We start from the raw sequence: 11644 nt of genomic DNA on the forward strand, positions 1-11644 counted from the left end.
CTGTGCCGACTGACATTGATTTAATGGTTCCTTGAAGCTAATCTTAATATCAATACATAGGGCAGAGGCAGCTAGGTGGCACAGTGGATAGAGCACTGGCCCTGAATTCAGGAGGACCAGAGTTCAAATCCGGCCTCAGATAATTGACACTTACTAGCTGTGTGACCCTGGGCAAGTCACTTAACCCCAATTGCCTCACCAAAAAAATTAAATAAATAAATAAATAATCAATGTCGGTTCTCTACTTGCCATAATTAATCCTAAATGGTATTATTCAAGGTAGTTCTTCTGTGAGGCTCAAAATAAATGAATACCTCACATTCCTTTTAGCCAAAGGCATGTCTCTGAGGTGATCAAAAGGTAGGCACAAGAACTATGGAAACACCTGGAAATCATCTTCCTCTGAAAATTACTGAGAAGTATTTACCTAGTAGGTTTCTTTTCTGGTCCATCTCACATGCTACTTTCAAAACTGTCCTACTTGTCTGTGCTGTCATCAGAATTTGCTTCTGGGGGCAGCTGGGTGGCTCAGTGGATAGAGCACCGGCCCTGGAGTCAGGAGGACCTGAGTTCAAATCCAGCCTCATGTTAAGGGCTAAAATTCTAGCTAAACTGTCTAAAATATCTAATGAGTGGTCGCCAATAAATTATAAGCTTTAGCAAGAGTTAGACTTTTAAGCATTTATTAAGGAGAATAAGAATTTTGGTAAAGAGAGAGAAAGGCCTAGATTCCTATCTATTAAAGGGAGAGCACATTTCTAGCTCCGCTCTCCACCAGAGTCCAAAAGAAAGAGAGCGCGAGACTGAGCGCCAGTCTCTTCCTTCCTCCTCCCACTAGCCTGTGTCACTTCCTGACTCCTGGTCTTGCCCTCAAAGACCTTTGCTTCATGGGCAGAACTCTTCTACAGTAAGTATCCAGCAGGTGGCGTCATTCCAATCGTTACACTCAGACACTTAACACTCACTAGCTGTGTGACCCTGGGCAAGTCACTTAACCCCAATTGCCTCACTAAAAAAAAAAAAAGATTAAAAAAAAAAAGAATTTGCTTCTGTTCTGTACATTTTTGTTTGTTTGTTGTTGTTTTTGTGGGGCAATGAGGGTTAAGTGACTTGCCCACGATCACACAGCTAGTAAGTGTCAAGTGTCTGAGGCCAGATTTGAACTTGGGTATTCCTGAATTCAGGGCTGGTGCTTTATCCACTGCGCCACATAGCTGCCCCCTTCATCTATACATTTTGATGGTCCTATGTTTTTGTTTTTGTTTTTTGTCATCTCTACTGCTAACCTCTCATCACTCCTAACCCAATCTACAGATTAAAAACTGAGAGAAAGAAACAAGACAAAAACTCCTGGCAACAAATAAACATAGTCAATCAAATGGATCTATGCCATGGCCACATCTAAGTATTCCATCTTGATTGACTACCTCCTCCCTGTCAGGGGGTGGGGATCATGCCCCAATATAGGTCCTCTGGGGACACAGTAGGTCTTTGCACTGACTCGAGTTTTTGTTGGGTTTTTTTTGCTGGGCAATGAGGGTTAAGTGACTTGCCCAGGGTCACACCGCTAGTAAGTGTCAAGTGTCTGAGGCCGGATTTGAACTCAGATACTCCTGACTCCAGGGCCGGGGCTTTATCCACTGCATCACCTAGCTGCCCCCACTCGAGTTTTGAAGTCTTTCAAAGTTCTTTTCTTTACTGTGGTGGTGTCCTCATATAGTTCTTCGCACTTTACCCCATATCAGTTAATACAACCCAAGATTCTCTAATATTATCTCTTTCATAACTTCCCATGGCACAATGATATTCCATTACATTCTTACACCACAAATTGTTCAGTCTTTCATCAATTGTCTAAGACAGTCTAAGGCATCCCTCTAGATTCTAGTCTTCCCTTCTCTCCTCTCCCATCTCTACTTCCTTTTTAATACTCATTCAGGATTGGGTAATTGGTATGTGTGTTCATTTTGCCCATTTCAGATAAGAATGAGGTTCATCTGACCCCATTTCCCCACCTCTATATCTTCTCACACACCCCAGTTGTGAGAAATATCAAGTTCCACTCTCTTCCTCTTTTCTACATTAGTGTATTCCTTTACTTCCCTTCCCCCTTTTCCAACCCTCAAAACAGAACCAACCCATGCTCAGGACCTCTGTCTTTCTTGTTTAACATTCTTATGCCCTTTGAAAACATTCAGGTTCTGGAAAGACCCTTGTTTCTTCTGCTTCTATTTGAATATTATCAGTACATCATCATACAACCCTTTACCAATGCTCAAAGACATTTGCCTTTCTAGGTTTCTCTGGACTCTTGGGTTGGTACTTCAAAGTTCCTATTCAGCCTTTTCTTTTCCATAGAAATTCTTGGAAAGGCTCTATTCCATTTTCCTCTGTAGGTCCAGGCCTTCCTTCCTTCCTTCCTTCCTTCCTTCCTTCCTTCCTTCCTTCCTTCCTTCCTTCCTTCCTTCCTTCCTTCCTTCCTTCCTTCCTTCCTTCCTTCCTTCCTTCCTTCCTTCCTTTCTTTCTTTCTTCCTTCCTTCCTTCCTTCCTTCCTTTCATTTTTTTTTTTACCTTTTTGGTTTGTTTTAAAATCTTTTACTAGGGGCAGCTAGGTGGCGCAGTGGATAGAGCACTGGCCCTGGAGTCAGGAGTACCTGAGTTCAAATATGGCCTCAGACACCTAACACTTACTAGCTGTGTGACCCTGGGCAAGTCACTTAACCCCAATTGCCTCACTTAAAAAAAAAAACAAACTTTTACTATCTCACGGAGTCATTGATTTCATTCAAGTCTAGTTTTCAAAGAGTCTGTTCCTCAAATAAAATTTACCACTTTTGCTCATAAACTACTATTCTCCTTCCAGTTCTTTCCTCCAGATCTTTTCTTTCATTTTCTAATCTCTTACTTCAATTCTTCATGTAGTCCTTGTGGAAAATCCATTTTTTTTTTTCTTTTGTATTTCTATGTGCAGTTGTTATAGAGTCACTCTCTCCTTCTTTTGGGGCATCTCTAGACCTACCATATTTGTGTATGTGTGTGTGTGTGTTCTTTGGTTTATTCATCTCTTCAGCTTCAGTTCCTAAACTGGGGCTTTGAATGAAGCCAGGTCCAAAACCCTGCTAGGGGACCATTGGTTGGAAGCAGCAGTACCTTCCTCACACACTGCCCCTGGTGGCTAGATAGGTATATGCAAAATAGACACAACATAAATCCAAAGTAAATTTGTGGCAGAGGCTTTGGTAACTGAGAGAAACGAGGGAAAGCGTCATGTAGGAGATGGTATGTGATCTGGCCTTGAGAAAAACTAGGCATTCTAAGAGGCAGAGAAGGGGAGCTAATCCATTTCAGGCATGCCAGTCAAAGGACAAAAAGAGGGGAGATGGAGGGTCCAGAGTGCACATAAATGCACAGAGACCAGTGTCATTGGATCAGAGAGCAGAAAGGGGAGTAAAGCCGGGGAAGACCGGGAAAGACAGAAAGGGTCAGGTTGTAAAGAGTAAAGAGCTTTAAACGCCAGAAGAGGGGTTCACATATGATACTGGAGGTAACAGGGAGCCACTGAAGTATACTGAACGCAAGGGTGGGGAGTGGCAAGGTCAGACCTGGGCTTTAGAAAAATCGCTTTGGGGACTTTTCACATTGTTGGTGGTCGTGGGGAGGGAGGATGTATTCCAGGTAGGGACACTCCTTAAAAGGCTATTGCAAGAATAGTCCAGGTGAGAGGTGAGAAGGGCCGGAAGGGGGTGGGTGGAGGGGGCAAGAGGAGAGAATGGTTGTATCTCCCTCCCATGACTTCTCCGGAGCCTCACCAGTTCCTGCCAGGCTCCATCCGCAAGAGTTATTGACGGGGGCAGCTAGGTGAACACTTACTAGCTGTGTGACCCTGGGCAAGTCACTTAACCCCAATTGCCTCACTAAAAAAAAAAAGAGTTATTGACTATATTTGACAGATAGAGGCACTGAGCCTCGGAAAGGGCAGTTGACTGGCCAGTGGCAGAGCCAGAGTGGCCCCAGATCTGCCAACTTCCCTCTCCTGGCTCTCTCCACTGCCCCACATGACACCTCATCTCCAGGCACCATCTATCCTGGGGCAAACAATTCACTTTCCTCTGTTTTCTTTCTGAACCTCATTAAAAACAAAATCTCTTGGGGAAATTCTTGAAGTCGGGATAGCAAACACTTCTCTGATGCCCTGATGTTTGCATAGCACTTTACAATGATCATCTCATTCGATCCTCACAACAACCCTGGCCGGTAGGTGCCATAATTTTTCTCCTTTACAGGCGAGGAAACTGAGGCAGGGCAGAGCCCAGGGTCACACAACTAAAAAATATTTTAAGGCAGGATTTGAATGGGGGTCTTCCTGACTCAGAGTCAGCAATATATCCCTAGTCAAAAGGATAGTTTATGACAAATTTTACAAAGTTTCTGTTGATCACCAGCAAGCCACAAGAACAGGCCACACCAGACTAACTTCATTCCCTTCTTTGACATGCTCATTAGCCTAGCAGATCTGGGAAATGCCACAGAGAAGCCCTATCTGACTTCAGTGGGGTATTTAACATCATCATCTCCTGTGATCTCCTCAAAGACAGGAGGATGGAGGAGAAGATAGGTGTGGAATGGGCAGAAAGCCGCCAGGCCTGGAGACTGTTAGTGAATGCATCGGTGGCCCCCTAGAAGGAGGTCTGTCCTTGGCCTCCCCCTTTTCCTGAATGACCTGAAAGAAGGGATGTGCAGCCTTGTTCATGGTATAGTCCAGGAGAACAAGGAGCCTTCCTTCCTTTGCTAAACGTTTTATCATCCCCTGTGTGAAGGTGACATCAGATGAACACGTGCGCTGTCTGGGGCCAAAGGCACATCTGTAGGGCTGATCAAACAGATGCCACAGAGCCCAGAGTGCTAGCTCACATGCTGGGCATTGGGTGTCAGATTCAGGATCCAAAGAAACACCTGCAAGGTAGAAGGATGTGCCAAATCTGATTACCTGAGACTTTAAGAAGCCTAGCTCAAGGGTCAGCTAGGTGATAGAACAGGGTCCTGGAGTCAGGAGGACCTGAGTTCAAATCCAGCCTCAGATACTTACTAGCTTCGTGACCCTGGGCAAGTCACTTAGCCCTGATTGCCTCAAAATAAAAAACAGCCTGGCTGTACATGGTAGGGAGTGAATAAGCATTTATATGGACCTACTGTGTGCTGGGCATGGTGCTAAGTGCTTTTATAAATATTATCTCATTTGAGCCTCACAACCACCCTGGGAAGTACAGTTGAGAAAACTGAGGTAAACATGGTGACTTACCCAGGGTCACACAACTATTCAGTGTCTGAGGCTAAATTGGAACTCAGGCCTTCCTGACTCCAGGCCCAGTACTCTACCCACTAGGACATCCAGCCGTTTGCCATATAATAAAAATTCATGGTTTCATGTGCAGTGAGGTTGTATTGGCTGATGGGGGCCATCCCACGAGGCCCGCTGAGAGTTGCCATTCCTGGTTCTAGTTGACTCTGTGGTATCTTTGGGGTCTGTCACTTTGAGATAATGAAGAGGCCCATTACAGATTGCTGAGCCCAAAGAACAGGTAAATTAGTTGGGTGCATAGAAAAGGGAATGACCAGCCATCAGCCTCTCTCTTCCTTTTCAGATACGAATTAGGTCAAAGCTATTTCCAGCTTCTTTATAAGAGCTTGGTGGGGGAGGGGACAAGGGCAGCTGTCCTCACTCTACCCCACCCCCCCTCTCTCCTAGCCTCTCTGTGGACACATGGCCTGCCTGCACAAGCTTGAGCCTGGGTTTGGGTTACCTCTTTTGTGTTTGTTCTTTCCTCATCTTGGATGGATGCTTGAAGGTGACCCCATGACTTGGGGAGACCTGGAGGTCCTGGGTCCAATGATGAACTAAAAGGCAGCCACAAAGGAGTCCCCGTGACTCCTTCAGGTTTCCTGGAGAAGAGCCTACCAATGAGAAGATAGGCTTGAGCCTGGATTTTTTTTTTTTTTTACCATCGGATGAGTCTGTCAATTATTTGGATAGATAGTTTAGAGTTAATGTGAGTTGTAAAAGGGCTAAGTAGCAACCCTGAAAGCTGCTTTAGGCACCAATTTGGCTTAAGTGCCCAGCAGATCACAACAGTAACTGTAAATTGTTACTAAATCCCATTTAATTAGTCCTACTCAATGTGTGCTGGGTCTTTTATTTTTAGCATTTCTTTTGTGTGTAGGAATAAATTACCTGTGTCATGCCTGATTCACATGGTGAGCACTTTTTATTTTCCCCAAGCATGAGTCATGTCATTAGGTGTAAGAAAAATCTTCCCCAGGGCACCGAGCTGGGGGAAAGAATGGCCCAAAGATTGTGAGAACTGGGAGCCTACCCTCCTTTTCATTAAACCCAGGGTCTCTGCCTCATGCTTGGGTGGGGAATGGTCAAGGAACCTCAGCCCCTGTGGCTGTGCTTCAAGATTAGACTCAAATAATCTTCTTTTTAGTATCTCTACATCTATTTATTGATGTGTGTCAAGGTGATAATTTTTTAAAAAGAAAGGTGATAATAATTTAAAAAAAGGTTTTGTGATAATAATTTTTTAGAAAGAGTTGAAGGAACAGAGACCTAAATAAAGGAAGTCCTGAGGTTGGGAAGTTGGGGGGTGGGGGGGAAGATCTTAGTCATATCTCCAAGTAGCTGAAGGGCTATCTTTTGGATGAGGTATCTGCTTGGTTACAGAGGACAGAACTGGTTGAAATGAGGAGGGGGACAGTTCCAGGGAAACGTTTTATTCTCTCTAAGGAGCAATTTTTTAATAATTAGCACTGCCCTCAGTGGGTGGGTAAATTGATAAAGGAGCAGAAGGGATTGTTCACATAGATCTGCCAAGTCAGACCCCATGGAGAGTTAGGGTCAGCCTAGGAAGAAGGGGTGTAAAGGGAACCAGTCCTTCCCAGGAGAGAATATTCAAGAAGATAGCCAGGGTCTCAAATGCCTGCATACAAATGCACAAAGGCTGGGCAATTAACAAGGTGACCCATGGATGTTACAGCAAGAGGCAAATTTGATTTCCTAGAGATCCCTGCCCCTTGGTGGGATGGTATTCCACTGGAACTTTCAAATAAAACAGAATAGGAAAAAAAAAAAGGAGCACTGGGGTAGCATTTTATATTTAGAAAGTATAAAAACGATTTCATTCTTTCTCTGTATCTCTGGCACTTAGTATAATGCCTGGCATATTGTGGACATTTGGTAAATGCTTATTGATTGGTTGATGGCTTGATACTTGTATGAGAAAATTCAGGAAAAAGAGAGGAGCGGCATGGTGGAGAGTGTTAGAGAGAAGATCAAAGGAGAGAGAAAAAGAAGCAGGATTTTGGGGGGCAGCTAGGTGGCGCAGTGGATAAAGCACCGGCCCTGGATTCAGGAGGACCTGAGTTCAAATCCGACCTCAGACACTTGACACTTACTAGCTGTGTGACCCTGGGCAAGTCACTTAACCCCCATTGCCCCGCCAAAAAAAAAAAAAGAAGAAGCAGGATTTTTCTTGGGAATTGAAGACAGATAATGGGGAAAGAAGAAAGAAAGAGACCAGGAGTTTGGGGAATCTATCAAAAAGCTGGCATGGGAGGTTTACTAAGGATCTGGCTCTAGTTATCCAGGCATCGGTAGGAGCACAAATATTAAGTGTACTATGGTATGGGTAAAACAGAGGCAGCGGCTGAGGATATGAAAAAAAAAATTAACAATCTCTTCAAGAAAGTTACATCCAATAAAGCTGGGTGGCCCAGTGGATAGAAAGCCAGGCCTGGAGTCAGGAAGACCCCAGTTCAAATCTGACCTTAGACACTTCCTAGGTGTGTAACCCTGGAACACTTAACCCTGTTTGCCTCAGTTTCTTCATCTGTCAAGTGAGCTGGGGAACTATCTCTGCCAAGAAAACCCCAAATGAAATTGTGAAAAAGTGGTCATGACTGAAAAGTGACTGAAGAACAAAATGCAAGGTTGTTGGGTGAATTCTCAATTTTCCCTGGCGCCCTCAGGGCATAGTCTGTTGATGTTTCCCTCTAGTAACATCTATTACAGTTCAAACAGCCTGGGGAGAGTTGATTGTTAAATTTTTAGTATGTTTACACCTCGAGAAATGGGCAGAAGCTACAAATCTGGGCTTGATTTATTGTTCTCTTGCTTATCTAGACTTAAGAAAGTGTTAAAATGCAGTTAAACTTAAAAGTATGTGTTCCTACTTCTTTTTTTTTTTTTTGGAGAGCCAATTATTCATCATTTACTAGCACATCCCTGCCTGAACAAGACCCACTCGTGCCTCCTGGAGTGACCACAAGCAATGTCCCATATGCCTCTGCCCTCCACTGTCACCTTTGGGTGGTAGACTGTCAAAGCTGTCCCTTCAGCTCTAGCCCCTTTCCCTGTGTCTCTTTGCTGGACACCTACCGGGACATGTCAGGCACATCACAAACAACATGTCCCCAAATGAGCTAAACATTCTCCCCTCCAAACCTTCTTCCTAATTTCTGTTTCTATTGGTGATCCCGCCATCCCCACCGTAGGTAGCTATGACCCTCCCCCCCTTTTCCCCAGAGAAGTCTAGCTCTGTAGACAGAATCCCTCTTTTTACAGATGAGAAAACAGGGCTGAACCGAAATGACTTGTCCAAAGCCTTAAAAATAGTACAATTTGGTCTTTGTGACCTCATTTGGGGTTTTCTTAGAAGACACCGGAATGGTTTGCCATTTCCTTTTCCGGCTCATTTTACAGATGAGGAAACTGAGGCACACAGGGTGAAGTGACTTGCCCAGGGTCACACAACTAGTGATTGTCTGAGGCTGGATTTGAACCACGAAGATGAGTCTTACTAACTCCAGACCTGGTGCTCTATGGCACTACCTTGCTGCCCCTTTAAAGATAGGAAGTAAGCAGGATTCAAACTCAGGTCTTTGGCCTCTGGAGCCAGGGTTTCTCCCATCCATTCAATGAAGTTCTGTGGATTCCATCCCTGCAGTATCTCCGATTGGCTCCAGGTAACATTGCCGGGCAATGAGGATTAAGTGACTTTCCCTGGGTCACACAGCTAGTAAGTGTCAAGTATCTAAGGCTGGATTTGAACTCAGGTCCTCCTGAATCCAGGGCCAGTGCTTTATCCACTGTACCACCTAACTGCATACATTTCTATGAGACTCCAGCTCCCCTGGTCTCTCTCGGTATAAAACTTCAATGCCCCTAAGACCTGTGGGCCACCCAGTGGTCCATCTATTGATGTCTGGGAAGAACTCACTTCTAGGAGCAATTAGTGGGCAGTTTCATTTCCCTAGGGCCAGAACAAGACTGGACCAGTAAGCAACAGTGAGGTGGGATGGAAGAATACATATGTTTTTCTTGTAGCCTTCCTGTCCAGGTGGTTTGTCTATTTTGTAATAAACCCTGAAGGTACCTTGACACAAGTGTGGCTGTTTATTCTCAGCTGAAACACAAGCTGAGATAATGAAGCACAAAACAAATGGGTGAGGAATCCCTGTTGTATGGGCTAGGAAATGAGGTGTGATGGACAAATGTACATAAATAATTTTGAAACAAACTGGCTTCCCTTCCTTAAGCAACACTAAAGGCTGACAACAGGTCTACACCACTGGATGTAGCTGAAAGTGTCTCTGACAGAGCTTAGATCTGGGAGTAAAAGCCAAGGGCCCTCTAGGGTAAAATCCACACGAACTCAGTCAACATATATGTCAGCAGAGAAGCATCAGTGGCTGAGTCATGGCAATTAGTTTATAGAAATGGAGGGTTTAATGAAGGCTTTTCAGCATAAGGTCATTGCTACCAGTAGTTAAAGAAAGTCCAGATTTACTATTTGATGCAGATTATACAATGAAGTGATGGAAACTGTGGACTAGCTGATGTTGTCCTACCAAACTCATAATCTCCAAACTACACAGAATGAAAAGCTTTTATTATTATTATTATTATTATTATTTTAGGGGTGTGTGGCAATTGGGGTTAAGTGACTTGTCCAGGGTCACACAGCTAGTAAATGTTAAGTGTCTGAGGCTGGATTTGAACTCAGGTCCTCCTGACTCCAGGGCCAGTGCTCTATCCACTGCGCCACCTAGCTGCCCCAAATGAAAAGCTTTTGAAATATAGAGACCTAGAAGAAGAAGTCAAAACCATGAGGGAACAGGTCTAGGTATATCTCATCTAGGGGTGTGCTGGAGGCAGTTCAAGCCTGGTCTTGAAAGCTGGTTGTTAAATTTTCAGTGTGAGTATTGACACCTCAGAACCCAGCAAACACTACAACAAATCAGAGCTTAATTTATTAGTTTCTAGACTTTAGACAGCAACGGAGAAAATAATAATGCCAATTCAACTTATATATGTATTATGTCTACATGGTTTTTTGGAGAGCTGATAGTTAAACGTTTGCCACTGATTATATCATCCCTGTTGCCACTGTGGTTGTTCTGAGGATGCTTTTATAAGATTATAGACCTAGAGCCACTAGGGACCTAAGAGGCCATCCAGTCCCCCCTCATTTTATATAGGAGGAAACTGAAGCCCAAAGGGATGTTAAGTGTGGTCAGTGCTCAAGGCCACACAGATATTAAGTATCAAAGGGTAGGATTTGAACATGAATCACAGAGTGGGGTCTCTTTTCACTGTACCAGTCTTCCTTCCCTTTAGTGGGTCAACAGATAATGGGCTTACTTCCTAACACTTTTATTCAGTTACAAAAGGCAGCTATTCTATTTGTGCAATAGATATTGCGCAGTTAGGTGGCCCTAAAGTTGTGAGACTCTGAGTTCAAATATGACCTCAGACACTTACTAGCTGTGTGACCCCGAGTAAGTCACTTAACCACAATTGCCTTGCAAAAAAAAAAAACCATCTAGGGGCAGCTAGGTGGCACAGTGGATAGAGTACCAGCCCTGGATTCAGGAGGACCTGAGTTCAAATCCGGCCTCAGATACTTAACACTTACTAGCTGTGTGACCCTGGGCAAGTCACTTAACCCCAATTGCCTCACTAAAAAAAACAAACCCAAACAACAACAACAACAACAACAAAAAACTATCTGCAGGGGCAGCTAGGTGGTGCAGTGGATAAAGCACTGACCCTGGATTCAGGAGGACCTGAGTTCAAATCTGACTTCAGACACTTGACCCTTACTAGCTATGTGACCTTGGGCAAGTCATTTAACCCTCATTGCCCTGAAAAGAAACAAACAAACCATCCAGGGCCATCTCCAGTTATCCTGATATGTATTTTGCCACTGGACCCAGATGGCTTTGGAGGAGAGAGTGAGCTTGGTGACCTTGCACAACCCCCCTCACTTCAATGTGATTCAGTGCAAGTCATGACATCACTTCCCTGATGTCATGGTCCTCTTGGAGAATGAAGGACACCAGCAATAGATGTTGGCACATTAAATCTACAAAAATGGGAGCAGGGAAGCCACTTGACCTCAGACTTTTTTTATCCGAAGCCCATCAAGAAAGGTGAGGAGAAAGGGGCAGCTAGATGGCGCAGTGGATAGAGCACCGGCCCTGGAGTCAGGAGTACCTGAGTTCAAATCCGGCCTCAGACACTTAACACTTACTAGCTGTGTGACCCTGGGCAAGTCACTTAACCCCAATTGCCTCACTAAAAAAC

The sequence above is a fragment of the Dromiciops gliroides genome, chromosome 1, assembly GCF_019393635.1.
Source record: "Dromiciops gliroides isolate mDroGli1 chromosome 1, mDroGli1.pri, whole genome shotgun sequence".
Classification (NCBI taxonomy): domain Eukaryota; kingdom Metazoa; phylum Chordata; class Mammalia; order Microbiotheria; family Microbiotheriidae; genus Dromiciops; species Dromiciops gliroides.